Source organism: Gorilla gorilla, chromosome 17 (assembly GCF_029281585.2).
Source record: "Gorilla gorilla gorilla isolate KB3781 chromosome 17, NHGRI_mGorGor1-v2.1_pri, whole genome shotgun sequence".
In the NCBI taxonomy this organism is placed as follows: domain Eukaryota; kingdom Metazoa; phylum Chordata; class Mammalia; order Primates; family Hominidae; genus Gorilla; species Gorilla gorilla.
In genome coordinates, this window is record NC_073241.2 from 56,581,861 (window position 1) to 56,603,326 (window position 21,466).

At 39.3% G+C, this 21,466-nt stretch overlaps 1 long non-coding RNA gene across 1 annotated transcript; it reads right to left on the reverse strand.

The window, feature by feature from the left end:
• Positions 1 to 3,092: 3,092 nt before the first annotated feature.
• LOC134757396 (uncharacterized) lies at positions 3,093 to 8,742 on the reverse strand. Its single transcript, XR_010131281.1, has 3 exons — positions 8,589 to 8,742; positions 4,713 to 4,808; positions 3,093 to 3,289 (listed from the first exon to the last, which is right to left on the reverse strand). It is a non-coding gene; the product is annotated as an uncharacterized lncRNA (long non-coding RNA).
• Positions 8,743 to 21,466: the final 12,724 nt, after the last annotated feature.

A 21,466-nucleotide genomic window follows, 5' to 3' on the forward strand; every position in this document is an offset into this window, starting at 1 on the left:
GTTTGATTGATGAGACTGGAAAATACTTTCTGCATTTAATGAGATGTTTCAAAGTATTAGCATGGAAACTATATTAATTTTACAGTTTTTCTTTTTTACGCAATAATTTCTATGAATACATTTCTGACCTTTTATGGTTAATATATTTTTCTAACTTCTCTAGTTTAATGCTTAGTTTATTTCCGTTCCATATTGTTAAATACTAAAACATGTTTAAGGCCGTATACTGTGATTTCAATACTGCTTTGAATACTATCAAATGATTATTTCTTAGTTTATTTTCTTTTAGTGAGAATAATTGCAACTTTATTTAGATTTTATTCTCTTTCAAGTGGTGCACTATGTGCTTTATTTCATTTTATTATCATGTGGCTCTGTAAAAGTATCATTATTCCCATTTTACAGAACAGGGAACTTACAGACTTTTGTAGTTTATCCAAATTAGGACAGCTTATTATCTACATTTTTGTCTTCCTTCTTGTGGTCAGGGTCAATTTTACTTTGAACTAGTTGGGAGATATTATAATGCTCAAATTTGGGATTTTGGAAATGATGAGAATTTATAAACAATACTCTAAAAGAAGAACATGACATTCTAATAGTTGCAATAAGTCCAGTGATCCAAAATCCACTTTCCTACCTGGAATGCTACCCTTAATTGTATAGGAGGAAGCAATCACAAAATGGGGACTTTGTGTCAGATACAGTGATGAATGAAGTCACGGAAGGGGTCACTCAGAAGTGATTTGAGTGCCCGGAAGGTTTTCATGTAGTATATCTCTGTCTGAATTGAGGTAGGATCTTTTACATCTCTTATGAATTGCTTTCCTGATCATTTGAACTAATCAAACACATTTTTAATCTCTAACATTCATTGCCACCACAAGTTTTTAAATTTCTAGCATTAACTGAGGCATTTTTCTTGTTCAGAATACACTTCTTAAGAGTAGATGTGTGACCCCCTGTTTTATCTTACTTCTTACCTTGCAATTTCTGTGCATTTTGATCCATGAGTAGATACAGGATTATAGAATGAACTGATAATGTATACAGCATGAAGGAGTTGAAGGTAATAGGACTGGGCAGTAATGGAGCTACTTCAAAATATATCATCTGTACCATAGCCTGCCAAGTTTCTACCTGGTCTGAATACTGATGGAGGGAAAAGGTTTGGGCGGGAAAATAGTGGAGTAGAGATTCAGTCTTTCTTTTTTTTTATTTTAACTTTTTAAGAGATAGGGGTCTTGCTCTGCATGCAGGTAAGAGTGCAATGATGTGAACAAGCTCACTGCAGCCTTGAACTCCTAGGCTCCTGCAATTCTCCTGCCTCAGCCTCCTGAGTAGCTAGGACTACTTGCACGTGCCTCCATGCCTAGTAAATTCTTTGTTTGTTTTAATCAGTGTGTAAGACTTTTACCTCCCTGGTTAAATTCATTCCAAAGTATATTATTTTTACTTTTTGTAGCTATTATAAATGGGATGATTTTCTTGATTTCTTTTTCAGATAGTTTGCAATTAGTGTATGGAAATGTTACTAATTTTTGTGCATTGATTATTGTATTAGTCTGTTCTCACATTGCTATAAAGAACTACCTGAGACTGGGTAATTTATAAAGAAAAGAAGTTTAATTGACTCATAGTTTCACAGGCTGTACAGGAAGCATGACTACGGAGGCCTCAGGAAACTCACAATTTTGGCAGAAGGTGAAGGGGAAGCAGGCACATCTTACATGGCCAGAGAAAGAGGAAGAGAGCAAAGGGAGAGGTGGCACACACTTTTAAAAAAGCAGATCTCGTGAGAACTCACTCACTATCACAAGAAGAGCAAGAAGGAAATCTGCCCCCAAGATTCAATCACCTCCCGCCAGGCCCCTCCTCCAGTGTCCAGGATTACAATTCGACATGAGATTTGGGCGGGGACAAAAATTAAAACCATTTCAATTATATATCCTGCAACTTTACTGAATTCATTAATTAATTCCAACAGCTTTTTTTTTTTTTTTTGCTGGAGTCCTTAGAGTTGTTCTCTTCTTCTTCTTCCTCCTCCTCCTCCTCTTCTTCTTCTCCTCCTTTTCTTCTTCTTCTTCTTTTTTTTTTTTTTGAGACAGAGTCTCACTCTGTCACCCAGGCTGGAGAGCAGTGGTGCAATCTTGGCTCACTGGAATCTCCACCTCCTGGGTTCAAGTGATTCTCCTGCCTCAGTCTCCTGAGTAGCTGGGATTACAGGCATGCGCCACCACGCCTGGCTAATTTTTGTATTTTTAGTAGAGACAGGGTTTCGTCATGTTGGCCAGGGTGGTTTTAAACTCCTGACCTCAGGTGATCCACCTATCTCAGCCTCCCAAAGTGCTGGGATTACAGGCATGAGCCACAGCACCCAGCCAGAGTTTTCTGTACAGAAGATCATGATATCTGTAAACAGGGACAATTTAACTTCTTCCTTTTCAGTTTGGATGCCTTTTATCTCTTTTTTTTTTTTTGCCTAATTGCTCTGTCTAGAACTTCCAACATTACGATGAACAGAAGTCGAGAGACTGAGCATTATTGTCTTGTTCCTGATCTCAGAAGAAAAGCTTTTAACTTTTCACTGTTGAGAATGTTAGCTGTGGGTTTGTCATATCTGGCCTTTATTGTGTTGGGGTACAGTCCTTCTATATTTTGTTGAGTTTTTTTAAATCATGAAAGGGCACTGAATTCTGTGAAATGCTTTTCCTGCATCTATTGAGATTATAAAGATTTTGTCCTTCATCTGGTTGATGTGGTGTATCACGTTTATGGATTTGTGTATGTTGAACCTTCCTGCATCCCAGGGATAAATCCCACTCAATCATGGTGAATCCTTTTTTAAATTTGCAGTTGAATTTCATTTGCTAGTATTTTGATGAGGATTTTTACATCCATGTTTATCAGGGATATTGGTCCATAATTGCCTTTTCTTATAGTGTCTTTGTCTGGTGTTGGTATCAGGGTAATGCTGGCCTCGTGATATGAATTTGGAAGTGTTCTCTCATCTTCAATTTTTAAAAAGAGTTTGAGAATGATTGGTGTTAGTTCTTTAAATGTTTGGTAGAATTCAGCAGTGAAGCCATCAGGTCCTGAGCTTTTCTTTGATGGGAGAGTTTATTACTGCTTTAATCTCTTTACTTATATTGATCTGTTCAGATTTTCTATCTAATCATGATTCAGTTTTGATAGTTTGTCTAGGAATTCCTTGATGTGTCTGGGAATTTGTCCATTTCTTCTAGGTTGAGGTTCTGTCTTCATATATTCTTTTAGACTGTTGAGTTTTCTATGGCACAAAAAGTTACATTAGCTACCAACAATGATCTTTACAGTAGGAATTAAGATGTTTAGTACCAGATTCAGAAAATAATTTTATAATATCTCCTTATTATCACATTCTTAACCCTCTGATTTTTTTTTTTCTTTCTCACAGAATAAGGTAGGGATTATCTGCTAGCCACCAGGCTACCATGGAAGCCAAACAACAGTTTTCTTTACTGGTAAAGACCTCAGACTCTGAAATGGCCCATGGCTGCTCTATAGAGACCTACTTGCCTTATTTTTATTTCTGTGTATATTACACATTTTGCTCATCATGTGCCATGAACACATTATTCAAATGCCACAGTATAAAATATCAAATGCCTAAAAGTGACAAAATGGATTAAATCTTAAGACCCTGTAGTTTACTCTCCTTTAAAAATCAGGACACTGAAATTAAAATGACAAGCTTCCACAGAGGAGTTGGAACTAAAGTCTCAGTCATTTTTACTCAGTGGTGACATTTTTATAGTTCCCTGTCTACACGCAAAGCAGTAACTCTGCAATCTTCAAGCTCCCTAACTTCATTCTTACCCTATTATAGTGGTTACCGGTAGGTAAATGTGAGATCATTTTTACCTCACTTTTTTTTTTAATTAGCAAAGTTGTTTTGCCAGAATCACAGGTATAGTTGAGTAAAATTAAGTAGTTCCTGAAAGTTTCCCACCATCTTTAAATACCAATATTATGTGAGAAATTTGATTGCTTGATAAGTTAATACTATCAATTCTCAATACTGAAACATTAGAGATTTACTTCTTAAATCATTGGATACTCCTTTCTGAGGGATATCATGATGGAAAAGGCATTACTATCTTTAATATCTATTGGTATCTTAGGAACCTTTAAAACTGTGTCTCTTTCATGTCTTAGAAAAATAGTTCCTAGACTAGAAAAACTGCTTCTTCATCTATCCTTTTTACCTAATGCCAAGAGTATTATCTTTTGTCCCTTGTACCTAAATGGAACCAGCATCTCTGAAATGTCTATTAAAACCATTATTTTAAGGCTAGGCACAGTGGCTCACGCCTGTAATCCCAGCACTTTGGGAGGCTGAGGTGGGTGGCTCACTTGAGGTCAGGAGTTTGAGACCAGCCTGGGAAAAATGGTGAAACCCCATCTTTACTACTACTAAAAATAGAAAAATTAGCTGGGCATGGTAGCACATGCCTATAGTCCCAGCTTCAGGAGGGTGAGGCAGAAGGATCACGGGAGCCTGGGAGGTGGAGGGTTGTAGTGAGGCGAGATCACACCACTGCACTCCAGCCTGGGTGACAGAGAGAGACCCTGTCTCAAAAAAAAAAAAAAAAAAAAGGCACTCTTTTGTGGAAGAAAGCAACAGAGGAAGCGCAGCCTCCAAGAGACCACGGCTAGAATGCATTTCTTACCTGCACAGGCCTGATTGGCAGCCCTGTGAACTGTGGACCCTTGAGCTTCTCCCTTTAAACCATCTGCAGAGGTCAGTCTCTCTAGAGCCTGCCAAGCTGTGAGAAGAGGAGGTCAGGTAAATTCCGGTAGAAGGTGGTAAAAGGGGAGCCAGAAAGGATAAGCCGTGACTGCCCTAGAGGAAGCAGGAAAACTTTGGAAAGATGGAAAGGTCAAGATCATACCCAAAATGAGCCCTAAGCCATCAGAGGAGTTTCATAAAGATTCCTATGCTGAAAGTTTGGATTTGGGCCATTCAGGGTAGAAATTATTCTGGGCCATGAGTAAAGGAAAAGATTTCATACAGGATAAAGAAATAAAACTGGACAAAAGAAAACAACCTTTCCTTGCCTCCCACCTGTGCTGAGGGCCGGCTCAGGGTTAATGAAAGCTACTGTTAATCCAAGAGATTGTTACCTCTTGCTATGCTTTCTCACCCTTGCCTTTCAGACTCCCTCAACTGGATGTCTGTTACTGCATTTCATACCTATGACCTCTGGGACAAACCTCTGAAAGGTTTTTCTGGGTCTTCACCTTCTAATGGGGCCTTTTCTCCTTTCTTGACAGATATCATTCTTAAAATGAGTAAGTTTACAGGCACTAGACAAGACAAGTATACACCCACAGCAAGCCAGAGTCCTATTTCCATGACTGGCCTCCTTCTTTTCCTTAGTTGACCTCTCTGAACCTGTCAGAAAAGTTGTGAATCTCCTTCACATTATATTCCTAATGAGGCGATTTACCCTGCATGCTAAATAAGATCATGACTATGTAATAAATTCTCCACTCAGAGCTAAGCTTGGAGTCAGCTCTTCAGCAGCTTACGATTAACCTTTCAACTGATGAGAACCCTATTGCTGCGCACAGATGGCACATTTTAAAGTTGTCGTGATTAAAGAATCTCAGTAACCTAGAGCTTTTTTACATATACTTTTAAGAAGTATCTGTTTTTAATTCTAATTTAAGGCTGGTTCCAATTGCTTTTTTTTTCATGCTGGAAAACAATCTGGAAAAACCATTTGAACTGGTAAATATCCATGAAGAGTCTTTTTTAACATTGCATGCATATTCAACTAAGAATTTACATACACGAAGAAAAAAAGCCCAACTTTCCAGTTCTTATCTCACAGCCTGACCTCTTTTATGTGTGACAGAAAACTCTCCTTGTCTTCTGAGGAGGGGGAGCCCAGGTATTTGGAAAGCCTTGTTGTTAGGCCAGAGGGATGCTAGTGGCAAGTTTGGAGATGTGGAAAAGGGACACAGGCATATTTGTGGAGGACTGACGGTAGAGTCAGAGGTGAAATTTTGAAGTAAAATGCGATCCACTGGGTAACATAAAGCCCTTCCTCCTATTCCTGCACATTGTTTATGAACACCTTGGTAAGTGGATTACTTACCCTGAACTCTAAGAAGTGTTAATCTTGCTCCTCATTTGAAATGGGTTGAAACAGAGGCAATGTTTGGGTACATCTGTCTGTCTTCTCATGTGTGGAAATGCTCTTGATTTTTAAAATATTGTGTCCACTAAAGCCTGAAATCCCATCAGTAGCATAGATACCTCTTTTAAGTAATCGTCTTTTCTTTTACAATGATGAAATCCAATCAGAGTGAGTTCTCTGCACCTTTGTGGGAAAGAACTTGTGTTTTCCCTGAGAACTGCTGACAGACTGGTTAAGGGAGATAACAACCTGGCAAGCAGCCAGCCCAATTTATACCCTGCCCTGCCCTGCCAGTCCAGTGAGTGCCTAAATGCCAAAAATATTGGTAATCCAGGCCAGGATATTCCAAGAGAAAAGGATCTCTGCTTTTGTTTCCCATCGTATCCTACCCTTTCCTACATAATTTACCTGAATGCTACAGCTCCTGAATATTGGTCTTGAGCAACCTGAAGAGAGAGGCTGGTGGAGACCCACAGGCGGTGGAGCTTTGGCAAGAATGAGAGAGGCAGGCTGGTGATCCAGGATTCCAGCAGAAATGGGAAGGGAGTGAATGGTAGTAAGAGAAGTGACAGAATAGATCTCTAGGGGAAATATATGTATGATGTATATATGTGCGTGTATGTACAGAGAAAGAGAGAGACAGAGAGAGAGCAGAGAGTCATGTGTTCATTCATTACTAATTAATCTGGTGATAATGGAATTACTGTGTGTCCAGCATAGTTCTCAATCTCAACAAAGCTTCTATCTCTGGCAAGAGCGGTTACAGATGTGAAACCTGAATGCCAGAAAAAATCAGTGCTAAGAACTCAGACAAAACGTAAACATGCCCAGGGGACTGCAGTCAGCATGGACGGCAGCAGCATGAGGTGCAGCTAACTTCTGCAGCTGACACAATGGCGTCACAGTTGATGCAGCCTGGGAAACTTCTTCAATTGTCCCTGTCATTGAAAGACTGAGATTTTCTCTAATATCTCAACAGCCTGGTTGATCCAGCCTTCTCTCCATGGCTTTACTTTGAAAGATGAAAGCAATTTCCATCCTGCAGAGAAAAGTTTCCATGATTGAGGAGGACACTTGGGATTGAGGATCCCAAGTGAGGATCACTTCAGCTGCCTCATTCTGCCATATTTATTCACAAGAAAGATGCATTTTGAAAAGGAAAAACTTGAAATGTAGGTTTAAAAATTAACCCTTAAGGTCAAATAGCTCTCAGAAACTACTTACTAAGAATAGTTGAGAGAAACGAAATAGCTATAGAGAAATTTCACAGACGCTTTATATAAATATATGAGTGCTGCTACACACACACACACACACTCACACACACAAACAGTGCTATTAAAGAAGGCTAGAAAGCATTGATATCTCCTCCCAAATAAAAAACTTAATAGAAAATAAGAACTGTGATATAGAAACTTAGCTGCTTTATGAAGCTGTTACCTGACTGCCAAATACCTCCTCTACTTCTTTCCTGGAGTCTTCCCTTAGGTTCTCTCTTTCCCTTTCTTTCTCTCTCTCTCCCATGCTTCTTAAGGATCAGGTGTGCAGAATTTGCTTTAGCCAGTACTTAGTTTATGAGTTACTACTGTCATCATCCATTTGTCAGGGTCTCTCTTTTAAGAATCTTTTGAGTTTTCTCTTTGTCTTTTTCAATCCCATTTCCAACCCCCCGCATAGGCATCTATTTGTATATTTAGTATATATTCTTCCAATCCACCGGCTACATGTTTATTTAGATAATTACAGATGCTTGAAAACTACACAGTGCTATGTGGGCACCTAATTATGCATAGATGGTATTATGCTGTGGGATTTCCCTCTCTCTCTGTTTTCCCACTCAACATATGTTTCTGTAATCTATACATGTTTCTGTATGTGAATCTCACTCATTGCTCTTCACTGCTATATAGTATATGACATAAGCCATAATATGCCTCTGTCACATCTTGTATTTCGTTCTCCTACCAGTGGGGTACTCTTTGCAACATTTAACCACACTTCAATAAATCTCCCCTCGCCTGACAACTTTTTGAATTTTTCTGAGGGATGGACAGATAGGCCTTGCTGGGAGACAGAGTATATATAATACATTCTTAATTTCAGTAAGTGCCACTAGATTGCTCTTTGGAATGGCCGTATCAGTGCAAATGCCCCACAAACAAATCATTTTCACCCTTCCCGTGTAGCAGGTAAAATTGTTCAACTTTCACGATTTTCCAATATAATGAGTGCAGCATGCTACTCATTTTAGAGGATGGAATGCCTGAATTCTAATTTAAGATGCAGAACATTTAGTAGTTAATCTCATTCATAAGTGTTATTAATGCATGACTGCGGTAAGATGTTACTGCAGTAAGATGTCCCCTGCAGTAAGTTGCTTTACTGTGTCCAAGACTTTACCTTTCCCTGTCTCCACATCTTTAGCTGTATGACTTTGACGTTCCTTCCACAAAAGGTGATGTATATTTCCTCACCCCACTGATAGTAAGCTAAGCAGAGGTGACAGTCCTAGGCTGAGGCTTTAAGAGCACTGGGGGCTTCTCCTCACTCTTTTGCACTTCTGCCATCAGCAGGAAGATAATGAAACTCTGGTGGCATAAGAGGATTCTATGACACCATAATTACCAGAACAAATCATCGCAAACACAGTGACTTAAAACAACAATTTATTCTTTACTATTCTGGAGGTCGGAATTCCGAAATGGGTAATACTGAGCTAAAATCAACGTGTCAGGAAGGCTGTGTTCCTTCTTGAGGCTCCAGGAGAAGTCGTTTCTTTGCCCTTTCTGGGTTCTAGAGAGTGCCACATTTGGGTTTGTGACCTCTTTTTCTGTCTTAAAGCCAGCAACATCAGGCTGTGTTCTTCCCACGCTGCCCGTTCTCTGCTTCTCCCTCCAGTTCTCTCTCTGTGTCGCCTGCCTCCAACTTTCATTTTTAAGAGCCCCATGATTACCATTGGCCTACCCAAATAATCCAGGATAATTCAAGATAATTTCATCTCAAGTTTACCTCATTAGCAACCTAATTCCTTCAGCAACCTAATTCCCCTGTGCCACGTAACCTACCATATGCACAGGTTCTAGGAAGTAGGACATGGACATCGTTGGGGCACCATTAATTTGCCTACCACCAGTAGCTCTTAACAACAAGAGTGTGAAGCAGATTTGAATCTAAACCCTGGCCTGGAGCCACACCCAACTGAGATCAGCAGAGTGGCCCTACTTGACCCACAGACACACCGGTGAGATGTTAATACCTGCTCTTATAGTCATTGAAATGTTGGAGTTGCTTGTCATTATTGTGGCAATAGTTGACAGAATAATCTACAAACAGAATCAGCTAAGAATGTTAACCTGGTTTTCACAAGAGGCCAAACATTTTGGGAAAATCTCCCAACTACTTTATTCTTTCTTCATAGGATCTTTATTTATAAAGTTGTGCTGGATTGTGGTCAACTCGGCATCACTACCATCTTTTATAGAGTGGGAATTGTCTTCCCCCAAATCCTTTTCCTCTTATGGCTCTAGGTCAGAGTAGGATAATTAGAAGTACTTTGGTAAAATTTGGAAGGTGAGAGAAAAAAGGACCATTAACCTCTGAAGGCAGCTGCAGGCAAAATGTGGGCAGAAGAGAGGTTCACTGAGTCTTCCCAGCGAGTCCTGAGAACCATCCTCTCTAGCACCTCAGCCTGAGCTCCCCAGGGTGGCTTCCCTGACCTTGCCTTCCCTAGCTCTTCCAACAGTTTTAAAGTCCTTGTTTCCTCTACTAAGATCCCTTATGCTTGGGATGCATGAAATGGCCTCTGTCTTCCTGACCAAACCCTGACAGATACAATGTCAACCGGCATAATTTAAGGATGGACTATGTGCTGGTCACGACATGCGGTGATCTCAGAGTAGCCTTAGGTTCCACCCTTGTGACGTTGTCATTTTTATGTGGATCCATACGTCTGACCACACTCTATTCAAATTCTGCTCACCAAAAAAAATGCTCAGAATTCTCTTATTACAGACTCAGAGATTGTTTTTATAAGTTAATCATATTAATACATCTAGTATCATGTTGACATGGATCATTTTTCTACACATATGATTAGTTACTACTTCCTTATCCTGTATTTCTTTCTCAGACCTTTTTTGTTTTTTTCCCAGATGGAATCTCACTCTGTCACCCAGGCTGGAGTGCAGTGGCACTATCTTGGCTCACTGCAGCTTCCACCTCCTGGGTTCAAGCAATTCTCCTGCCTCAACCTCCCAAGTAGCTGGGGTTACAGGTACCTGCCACCACGCCTTGCTAATTTTTGTATTTTTAGTAGAGATGGGGTTTCACCATGTTGGCCAGGCTGGTCTTGAACTCCTAACCTCAACTGATCCACCTGCCTCAGCCTCCCAAAGTGCTGGGATTGCAGGTATGAGGCACCACGCCCAGCCTCTCAGATCATTTTTTTTTTACCTAAATCAGCCTGCATTTGTTTCTGTTGAATTTCCTTGTGGTTTGGCAAATGCAATATATTCTTTTAATGAAAATTATATTGGGCTTTATTTCCTAATTCTGAAATTCTAATAACTCACTTAACATAAGCTCATCAGTACTATGATTAGCATACTATAAACTTCTTGATCAGAAAATCAATGAAGTTACTGATTAGGAGAGATGCTAGGGTCAATCCCTGCCAAATACTGCTTAATACATCCTTACAGACTAATGGCAAAGCCATTGTTATGACTGTCATGTACAGCTTGCACATCCCTCAAAAGAGTAACATGGTGAATACCACACAATTTGTATTATTAATGACCTGTGGGTTAGAATCAAATGTTTTACTAAATTAAAAAGAAACTTCATAAAAATAAAAATAAAAAGTTAAAAACCATAAGGCACCACTCAATTCATTAAAATAAATTGTATTACAATTATGTATATGAAAAATTCTTAACATTTTATATGCAATTCTTGCACACAATGATGTCCACTCTAAGTCTGGCTCTTCGCATTGACATTTGTATTTGTTGATATTGGCATTTGTTGACATTGGCATTGGTTAATATGTTAATATTTACTTTGTCATCTCTCATAAAGGACACATATATTATGGGCATACTTAGCCTTTTCATTGATGTGGGTATTTTTATCCTATAACTTGTTACAATTTTGTACGTACAAAATGTAAAACTGGAATTATATTATAAATGATAATTAAAATGATGAGTCACCCATAAAAGTAATCAAATCCTGCTTCCTCTAAACACAAGTGAAAATTCATTTGATTCCTGCCTCATCATATAATTGTTGCACTGGTCTTTTTCCCTCTCTATCCAGATGAGCTACTTAACAGCCACAGCCCTCCGACTTTGGAATAGCCCTGCCTGCCATCATCATCTGTCCTGAGAGGAAGGCTTGCCTTTGAAATTTCTTTATTGAAGCAGACATCTGCTGCTAGGTCTCTTTTGTTAGCGCACATGCCTGCTCTTCAGCCTGCCTGTGTTCCTGCACCCGTATCTCTGTACCCATATTTCTGTGTGTCTGCCCCTCTCCCCACATTGCCTAGCCTTCTATTCTAGTGTTTGCACTTTTCCAGGATCCTGGAATTTGTTCTGTTGCTTTAACTTGCTTTCCTGTGGCTGAGCTCCACTGGCTCCTGACTGCCTGCTTGGTTTGTCCGCCAGCTTGCCTTACCCCTGGGCTTCAATCTTCACAATCCTCATAATCTTGCTCTGAGCATAGGGTACCATGCAGCCCAATTCTACGTGGTTCATCTGCTCCTGACTTAACTGAATCTACCTCTTACTTGAGCCACTTATATTAAAGAGGGTCGATGGCTTTTATAATGAAAGTGACAGCAATACAAATACATTTTAATGGTGTCACAGCCTTTAAATATTAGCAGTCCAGGTTGTTCAAGGACCACCTTAAGTTCTGAACTTAGTGTGTAGAAAAGTTTCCACAAGTAAAAAATATTTTCATGCTTCTGAATATTTTATGGGTTTTGTCCTACATAGGAATACTTGCTATCTTTATTGAAAGGGGTATGTGGAATCAAATATCTGAATAAATTATGTCATATATATACAGCAGCCTTTTTCAAAATGTGGTTCATGTGATATTTATTGATACTAGATGAATAAAACTAACATTGTGTTTGCAAAATTTGGGAAATACGGGGGTTTATCAAAGTTAGACAGGTTTCTTTTATGTAGATTTTCTCTGAACCTTTTATATGTTAATTAAATTCTGAATCTTTATGATAAGAGGTAAGGTTTGCAGAATATCACTGAATAGTTTGACTACAGATCTCTTTTATCTATGCAACACCTTTTTACATCTCACTGGATACCAGGATCCTATGGAACATGATTTGGGAAATGCTGCAAGATAGGCTTTCAGGAAACCTTTTAAAGATAAAGTGCACAGATCAAAACAGCTCCCTCTCAATAAGAGAAATCTGCCTCACTGCAGCCTGAGTTAATATTAATCTGTGAGCCTGAGACAAGAACTCAACAGGAGAGTTAGATATAGTCAAGAACGATCAAAGGCATGAGAACCAACTGGACATTGTGATTGCTCTCTGGTGGGAAGGCCTACTGCAGGTAACGTTCCTTTTTCTTTTCAAAAGCACAATGCATCCAGACTATGGAACTCTCTCTTCTCTCTCTGCTTTATTCTAACAAGAACCATGTGACAGAACAAATTCCATCCAACCCTCTCTGACATAATGTTCAAATGAGGATGTTTATGGGTTTGAAGCATTACTATTAGTCCATGCTACTTTTGAAGTATAACCTGTTAAAAGCTCAAATCTAAACTGGGCAAGTCCGTAGTTTACTATTACTGTATTACTATTTTCCTTACGTTTTAATCACAAAAAAAAGCCTCAAATTCTTAAAATGAATACGGGGGAGAATGCAAATTTAATACACTAGCCATTGTGTTTCCAGTCCATATATTTTTCTGTTTCCTGTGAACTTCCAGGTCCAATTCCATTCCACAAATTCCATATCCTATAGCTATTGCCTTAGTGAAAAAACATAGGAGAAATAAAAAATCACACAAAAAATTGTTGCCATTTAGATTTAATATCTAGGTTGGGACATAAAGAATGGCTCTTGAAGAATAGCAGAAGATCCTGGCTATCTTGACCATAGTCTTCTAAATGAAGAGTTTAGGGGAAGAAGACAAAAGACAGAAGAGCATGTTGTGAGCAGGGATCAGTGATCTAGTACTAGAGACGCAGATCTGAATGATAGGAGGATCATCAACATCTAGGTACTGTCTTTACCTGAGCAATCACAGTCTCCACAGTGCTGAAAACTATGCAGAAACCAAGAAATCACCCATAAACCATCACATACATTTCCATTCGAGGGAATGTGATTGCTTGTACCAAGATGGCAAGTTAATCATAGTTTCTATGGTCATCAAAGAAGGCTCTCCCACCATTCTTTGACAGCAGAATCACATCCAATCATAGTGATCCCTATCTATGTACTGAGACTGTGTCTTCCATTTTATATGAACAACCCATCTTTTAGTACCTCAGGACACTCAATCCCTTTGGAGACAGAAGGTTTCTGGACACCTAGACAGAGAGTAATGATGTAGTAGGGAAAGCCTCTGAGGTCTGTACTTGTGTAGACTGAATAGAGCCAGCTCAGATTCTCCCTAGACCAGATCAAAGCTGAAACACCTAACCTCACCCTGTCTGACAGATATTCCTGCCTCTTGGCAAACTCAGGCTGATGTTTGGCCAGAGAAATAGGTTTCTAAAATATGTTAACACATTCCTTGACTGAAGAATCACACATCTTTAATTGTTTAAAATTTACTTCCAATAATGTTATAAAGTTTTAAAATCTCTAGCTTTTGTTGTAAAGTCTACCATGCCGGGTGGTTTTCCAAGGTGGCACTTCTCTGGAAGAGTTAGTACAATGGACCATAATGGAGATATGTTCTTGTTTCCAAAGATATTCTGAAGACCATAACAGTGCCTGCTGGCAGTGGCTTCTCCTTTTAATGGCTTGTGCCACCTTCCAAGTACCCAAACAGCTATGTCCCTCTTCAGTGCAGAGCCACAGGGCTTACCTTATATTTTTTGAAAAATCTTTAGTGTCTGTTTGAAGTTTCAGAAGCTATTAGTCTCATCTGATTTAGGCTTCCATTCTTTGTTTGTTTGTCTTTTTTGTTTTTGTTTTGAGACAGAGCTTTGCTCTTGTCCCCCAGGGTGGCGTGCGATGGTGCCATCTTGGCTCACTGCAACCTACGTCTCCTGGGTTCAAGTGATTGTCCTGCCTCAGCCTCCTGAGTAGCTGGGATTACAGGTGCCCACCACCACTCCCAGCTAATTTTTTGTATTTTTAGTAGAGACGGGGTTTCACCATGTTGGCCAGGCTGGTCTTGAACTCCTGATTTCAGGTGATCCGCCCACCTTGGCCTCCCAAAGTGCTGGGATTACAGGCATGAGCCACCACGCCTGGCCTAGGCTTCCATTCTTGCCTCTACAACTAAAACGTTTTGCATCTATATAAACCTTGAAATAATCTCTCTAAGCATATGTCTGGAAGCATTTCCATTTTATTAGAGCAACTGAAGTCCCTAGGATATTTGAAGTGCTTAAACTTTCATCTGGCTTACTGATAATATCTTATATGCCGGGCATTTGCATTTTTATGTGTATGTTTTTCTTTTTCTACATGATCAACCTTCATTGTTAAATCTTCTTTCCAGTCACAGGTGACTTTCCCGGAATAGCAGATGAAAAGCTAAGAAATATGATTGCATATTCCAACATGATATTTTTGGAAAATATCAGTTTTCTGTATTCAGACATCCTGTTTCTTAAAGTTTGGTTGAAGAAATTTGTGTACAATAAATAGTTGTCTTTTTGCAAGTATGAAGACCAGGTTGTCGCTTTAGGCAGTAACCAGGAGCTGAATGGAAGATAATGCTATAAAATGCACCTGAAAAAGAGTTCATAACTATCCCTCCCTCCTTTCATTATATTCATAGCCACAGTGATTAAATGTCTTTGTGTGATAGTTAATACGTTAATTTGAAACAAATTTGAAAAAACCCCTGTAAAGTCCACCTTGCTTCTGTCTCAACCACCTATTAAAATAGCCCTGAAGGAGTCTTTTCTTTTCATAAATAGTAGAGGATCTCTCCTTTTGGCCTTAACATCCAACCACCAAAAAGCATAGAGGTAAAATGGTAAGTGCATTTATTTTTTATATCATGAAACAAAAATTGAATCTCTAAATCTTTATGTGACAAGAATAATACAAGGTGGTCGCAGGAGAATAGAAAATTCCAGGCAGCATTTTCACATTACTAGCAAAAGGAAACTGTTGAAATAGCTGCAGAAGCTGGGACTAATAAGATCCTAAAAAACCAGGGTGTGGACCAAGCTGGCTAAGACCAACTGGAACCAACATGGCACTGGATTTGACCTTGGTTTCACCTAGGACCTCATTCTATGCTCATTAACATACTCAATCACACACCTACCAGCACCATGACAGTTCCGAGAACACTCATATTTGTTGTAAAAAAGGGTGGCACCACAGTTCTGAGAAATCAACTTTTTCCAGGACTTTTCATGAATATCCCACCCCTTGGTTAAAGAAACCCATAAGGATAGAAACCTCAAACTCCACTGAATGACTCTCTCTTGAGAACTCCATGCTCTTCTTTCTTGGGTGTGTAATTTTCACTTGCAATAAATCTCTATACTTTCACATTTTCTGACTCATCCTTGAATTCCTTCTCGTGATGGTGCCAAGGGCCTGGACACTGGCTGGGGTCAAAGTCCCATCGGCATTTGGGGACCTCCCCCAGCCCACCAGTGTCATTTACAGTTGTCTGATTATAATAAATTCAGGAAAAGTTTCTGAGCCTCTGCTTTTGATTTGTAAAATGAGGATATGAAGAGCCACCATACCCACTTCAGAAAGTTGTTACATGTTTCAAATAAGATGTTGTTAACATAAAATAAAGTTTAACAATAAAAGTGGCTGCTTATGTTCTAGACAAAGAAAATTTATACAGGTAATCTGAGAGATCCTTCAAACATGTGAAGAGCATATCGTTATTCCCCATTTTCAGAGGAATAAATTAATAGGAGGCAAGTTACATTTAATTGGCTTGCTCAGGGCTCTACAGCTTGTAAATGGCAAATTTCTGCATGGCAAACAACATAAAAATCCAGAAGACTAAAGGCAAATAAAGAAAAAAAATTGCAACACCTAACAACCTTAGATAAAGTTTGTTATATTTTAAAAACCAGCAAATATATTTTTAAAATCACCTAATGGAAAAATTGGCATAGGATATGAAGTAGCTCTTCATGAAAAGTAATAACTGCCCAAGTGCTCTTATATATCAAACCTAACCAATGAAGACATACAAATAATAATAATTACGAAATAGTTTTCGTGCATGTATGTTTCAAATGGTCAAATATGATTTTAAAAAAACCACTGTGTTGTCAGGAGTATATGAAAAAATTCTCAGTCTATTCTTGAAGTGAATATAAATTGAAGCAAAATTTGGAATGCCTATTAGTAGTGTATATTAAAATTTACAACCTTTTACTCTCTGACTCAGCAATTCCCCTTTTAGAACTTTACCCTGCCAGTATTTATACAAACGTATTCTTTCCAACCTTATTTGCAGTAGAAAAAAAAATTAGGAACACTACAAATGACTCCCAGTAGGGAATTGGGTAAGTGAATTATGATCTGAGTATATGGTAACATACTCTGCAGTCACTAAAGTAGTAAGATTAAATTATATATGTGATTAAGAGGACAAAGATATATTTTGAAGTGGGTACAAATTTTCAAAACAATATGCCTAGCATTTTGTTTTTTTATAAGTTGTATACCTCTATACACATCTATTTGACATATATATCAATAATTTCTATAAGATTTTGACCAACTTGGTAACAGTGGTCATTTATTTCGAAGTGGAAAAAATATTATAAGACACTTGCTTTACTTTTTTACATCTTCTTAGTGTTTAAATTGTTTACACACCAAGACTATTTCCTTCCAGGCTTGTTTTCTTTCCATTATCCCATTTTACCTTTTGAAAATATTTTGTAAAGCACAAAAAGTGAAATTACTACTATTAGTAATCCTTCTTGTGTTGGTCTGATGGAGTTTCACCGTAGCTAAGTAGTTCTCTTTTTATTGGTAGCAGAGTTCAAGTGAATCTCTTCTCATTACCCTTGTTTGCCATTTGTGCCAGTCATTTGCCTGTTGTACTCAGGTCTATTTGCTGGCTTTCCACTCTCTGTTTTTAGTCTCAGAAGTCTGACTCTGCAAACTACAATTCCCAGGAGCCCCTGGCCATTGGCCTTCAGCTAGAGAGTGGAAGGAGGGAGGAAGAGGAAATTCAGGGCATCTTCCCCCTTCTCTGTGCTTTGAGTGGCATCTTGGGTGGACTGGAGCTCTTTCCCTCTGGCAGCCTCTCCCTCCATGGTCCAGCTCCCACTCTTCTGCCCCAGCAGCTGTGTTCCAGCAGAGGTTTTGCCTACTTTCTTTGATCCTCCAGCCTGAGGAGCAGCTTCCCATCCCCACTCAGCTTTTTGCTGTCTTGACTTCTCTGTTGATATTTCCAACTCTGTTAATACCATTTTAACTAGTTCCTTGTATTAAAAAAAGTCTCTCGAACTACATAGCATGGTTTTTGTATTCTGCTGGAATCTTGACTAATACACAATTTACATTCAATGTATTCACCACAAATTTTCCTGCATGATACACTGAATGCATAATAAACATAAGAGGAAAGTGTGTCCTCCCGGAGTTAGAGAGAAGGAAACCAACAATTCGGCTAAGAATTTTCCTGCCATTTAAAAGAAAAATCCTCAGACTGGGAATGGTGGCTCACGCCTTTAATCCCAGCACTTTGGGATGCTGAGGTAGGTGGATCACCTGAGGTCAGGAGTTCAAGACCAGCCTGGCCCACATGATGAAACCCTGTCACTACCAAAAATACAAAAAAATTAGACGGGCGTGGTGGTATGTGCCTGTACTCCCAGCTACTTGGGAGGCTGAGGCAGAAGAATTGCTTGAACTCAGGAGGCGGAGGTTGTAGTGAGCTGAGACTGCGTCACTGCACTCCAGCCTGGGCAACAAGAACAAAACTCCACCTCAGAAAAAAAAAAAAAAGAGAAAAAAAGAAGAATCCTCACTCTTTCTGTGTAGTATTATTTTCCTCAAATCACAGCAAGGAGATCTTGACTCAGATTAATTAATTGGCTTATACATGGCAGAGCTGGGATTCAGGTTCAGATATTTCTGACTCTGAAGCCCAAGTTATTTCCAAGATGCTATAAAGTTGATTTCTGTGTCTTTTCTTTCCCCTTTTTGTGTGCTCTTTTGCTTCACCCCTTCAGGCATCCACCATCCACAGAAAACACTTGTCTGTGGTGTTACTCTTCCTTCACACCTTGCTTTCTGCTAATCTGATAAACAAATTTGAGCTGAGCCGGTATGTAATGATATTTGCTGCTCTGCCAGAAGATAAAAAATGGATTCACGATTTTAACTCAAGCCTGTAATCATTTCACTAAAACATGTATTCATGCATTCCACTTTTCTTTCCCGAAAATGTGCTGGTTGCTAGATACACAGCACTGAACTAGAGAGATTGCAGCCTGGTAGGGAAGAGAGTCATCAAACAACTTTATTGAGTTCTGTGTAGGGGAAATGCTCAGTGGAAGCCCATGAGAGGAAATTGTCCTAGAGAGTCCAGAAATACTTTCCTAAGGAAATGAAATTTGTTTTGACCATAAAGGAGGCATTAGATAAGTAAAGGCTGAGTAAGTGAGAGAGGGAGAAAAATTATATGACAGCATATAAATAGGTCCTAGTGCAAGAAAGAGAATGACCCATCAGAGAAAAATTTTTAAGGCCAATAATTCTGGAGTGTAGAGAGAAGAGTTGGGCAAGGCAGGAGAATGGGGAGGCAGCCTGATCACGGAGAACCCCAGGAGACATATTAAGGATTATAAATGTGGGGATTTTTTTCCATTCTAAGAGCAATGGGAAACCATCAAAAGGTATTTGGCAAGGAAGAGACATTAAAACATCTTGCTTTCTAAAATGAATACTCTGGCTACAATCTGAATAATAAACTAGAAGAAGGTGATAATGGGTGCAGGTAAACTATTTAGGAGGTTTTTTGAGTACTCTTAGAGATGATGGTAGCAGGCATTATGGGATGTTGGGGGGAGATGGAGAGAAGAGGTGGATTTAGGAGGTACTAGGAAGTAGAACGAATAGGATTTGGGGAGCTGAGAATAGAAGGAATCTAGAATAATTCCTAGTCTGGGATTGTGTGCTAAAATAGGGAAAAGTGGAGGAAGAACAGGCTTAGCACAGGAGAAGTCATGAGTTCAGTTGTTTGGGACATGTTGAGTTTTTGGGGTCTTTGAGCAATCTAAGTGGGCATGCTGAGTTGGCATATATATATACACACACACACGTGCACACACACACACCCTTTTCAAGTACAGATGAGAGATCAGGACTGGATATGGAACCTTGACGTTGTTGAGCTTTGGGTGACAATTCAAGCCCAGAGAAGTGGATATGATCGTTTAAAGGAGAGAGTCAAGAAGAGGACCTAGGAGTGAACTCTGAAGGACAAGAAAATTTGTGATCTCAAGGAGGAGAGACACCTGTAAATAAGTTCCTCGAGCTTTTTTAGTTTTTTTTAAAGGATGAATGGAAACTCAAAGATACTGTTCAATTCTAATGTTGGAGAAAACATATTCAAAAGGAGAGATATTAGACAAGGACCATTTCAAACACTTAGCATGCCTACAATGTGCACGTGTGCATCCGCCGCCCACCACCACCACGCGCACATTCTGAAAGAGTGAAACAGCCCATTCACAGTGCTGTTTTCCCTTCTAAGTTGTCTCTACCAATAGTTCTCAGGCCAAAACGGTGTTGCAGAAATGCCTTCACAAAAGACACAGACATCCTGGCTAACACGGTGAAACCCTTTCTCTACTAAAAAAACACAAAAAATTAGCCGGGCGTGGGGGCGGGCGCCTGTAGTCCCAGCTACCCGGGAGGCTGAGGCAGGACAATGGCGTGAACCCAGGAGGCGGAGCTTGCAGTGAGCTGAGATCGTGCCACTGCACTCCAGCCTGGGTGACAGAGCGAGACTCCGTCTCAAAAAAAAATAAAAAATAAAAAAAATAAAAATAAAAAAAACAAAAGACACAGACATGTTCAAGCTAATCTTCAAGGTTGCTGGTGGTGACCTGGACAGGCTGGCAGTGGTTTTGCCACCTTCAATCTTAACTAACTCTCCACCTCAAGATTTTTCTGTAAATGTAGACAATAAACAAATTCTCTGTTCCCTCATCTCTTGCTGTATTGCCTTTTTAAATCTTGCCAGTTATCATTATATTTGCATGAACTTCAAAAATAGCTATTTCAGCTACTATCCATATAACATTAATTCTTCTAGAATAGGCACTTACAATTCTACTAAAAGACTTGTGTGGGTTTCCACATAACTCTCTTTAATTATGTATGTCCCCTACATTTCCAGTTTCTGTTTTTGTTGCCAAGTGAGTATTAGAAAGTTAATTTACCCTATTAACGTTGGCCTATTTCTTTAGTCTCTATTTAGATTTACAAATTTAAGATATCTGTTTTTCTTTTCTCTCCTTCTATCCCAACTCTTCTGATCTCCCAAGGAAGATAACTTGGTGAGTGCCTGAGGAGACTAATTTATTTGTTCACTTAATTTTTTAGAAAACGTTAATTACCTGAGGTCTTATTCAAGTAATTTACCTTGCTGGAAGACTAAGGGTACCCATAAAACTGGGAGTAACTTCGTACACACTAGAAAATAATTAACAGAGCCTGTGGAAATAATGTAACACACAAATATACAATGAGATGTTGTAGTAGGAACTAGAGGGCATTTCTCTGGGAAATACATTTAAAACCAAGACTTCATGAGACTAGAGCAGGTGTGTTGTCATAGCTGAGTCCTCACATTGGCAGGCAGTGGAGTCATGATATGCATAACACTGTGCTGAGTCTCCAGGCTAGCACCTAGTGAGACAGCTTGGCTTTGCAGCAGCAATATATTCACCATCACCACCACCACCACCACCACCACCACCATCATCATCATCATCATCATCATCATCATCATTGCCATTATCATTGATGGAGGTCATGCTATGAGCAGACCCTATGTCAACACCTCTAGAAAGATGATTTTTTTTCCAGTCAAGGAAAGGG